Source organism: Gigantopelta aegis, chromosome 10, assembly GCF_016097555.1.
Source record: "Gigantopelta aegis isolate Gae_Host chromosome 10, Gae_host_genome, whole genome shotgun sequence".
NCBI lineage: Eukaryota > Metazoa > Mollusca > Gastropoda > Neomphalida > Peltospiridae > Gigantopelta > Gigantopelta aegis.
The window spans coordinates 76,602,806-76,604,544 of NC_054708.1; positions in this window are offsets into that span (position 1 = coordinate 76,602,806).

Below are 1,739 nucleotides of genomic sequence, written 5' to 3' on the forward strand. Positions count from 1 at the left end.
CACGCGACATCTTCCATCATGACGTCGGAGCAGAAATCGGGACTCGTCACTGAACCACACCTGTCTCCATCGCAGTTGAGGCCATTGTCGATGAATCTGGCACCACTGCAGTCGGAGTCGACGGTGTTGTGGTGTTAAGATGACACCTCGAACTGGACGTCTGGCACGAATTCCTACCTCACGTAGGCGGTTCCGTACGGTCTGGTCGGATATCCTGCGCAAACCTGGTATTGCTGCGGCTGTGGAGGTGGCAGTAGTCAATCGTTCCCGAAGGTGGCGTACCCGGAGGTAGCGGTCCTGCCCGGGGGTAGTGACCCGTGGTCGACCGGATCTAGGGAGGTCACGTATTGATCCATGTTGCTGGTAACGGTCCCACAGTCTGGAGATGGTGCTTGGGGACACATGGAATGCCCTGGCAACGGCCGTTCTGGATTCGCCTGCGTCTAGTCGGCCGATGGCATTGTTTCTCTGCGGTTCACTGAGACGTGGCATGTCCTGGATTGTCAACTGTCGGCCAGATACAGAGGCCAGGCAAGCGAACACCCTGCACTTTTATACTGTCGGTGTTCATATTGCACGTGCAGACAACGCACGTGCAGTGGTGACATGGTTTGCACGTGGCTGCGTTTTTGCGAATATTCATATTTTGGAACTTTATTGTACAGTAGCTGCGTTTTATCGAATGTAACCGTGGGAATGTGTTTGGGACATGCAATGACCTTATATTCACAAAGCATGAACCGGTAGGAAACATAAAATCGGAGTTATAACCCATTTGTACCCTTTTGCGTTTCTTTTTTTGAAGAGTATATATATATATATATATATATATATATATATATATATATATATATATATATATATATATATTCGAACCTGGTCTAACGGTCACATGTACATAACGGTCACCTGCCTATAACGGCCACTATAAATCCCCCAGTGTATTTCCTTCCTTATTTGACCTGTACACAACGGTCACCTGTCCAATCATCTTAAAAATTATGTCTTAAATGTGTTTATATGGCCATGTCTGTAGCTTTGGGTTTATTTTCCGTCAAAGTAAAGTTCCAGTGTAATTCTCTGATCGTAATTGAAAAACAAACGGGCGCTCAATAACACGCAGTTGGCCTCAGACCACAATTAATTTCGCTATATGTTTCTATATAGCCTTAGTGGCTATATAATTTTTATTAATATCAGTAGGCCCGTGGATTTTTTTATGTACCTTTCCCTGCCTGGGGGACACATACCCTGAAAAGGACACACCCTCTAAACCAGGCCGGAGTACACCCATTTTACACAAAAAGCACGACTTTTGCATGGGCCGGAATTCCCACAAACAAGTCTTCAATGTCAACAAGTTACACATGTTTACAAAGTACATTCTCTCCCCTGTCACTTCAGTCAAATAGTTGCCACTTCATAGCTGTCTGCCATGAAATAATATGTTAAGTGTCTGGTTCTTTCTAGCCAGACATGATTGGTAAATAAACATGAACTGCCCCGTCTTAGGATTATTTAATGATTCATGATCTTATTCAGCTGTAATCAACGGTTATACTCCGCTGAAGGATTAGCGGTGACATGAAACAAACAAATTAGTTAAACATGCCACATGGGTAATAACCTTCAATTAAACAAAATACCCCCCGCCATGGAATCGATGGCTGGCGAAGTCAGAAACCGAGTCCATGGTGGGCGTGCCTGAACCGAAAGGATGTGGGCACGTTAATATAGTT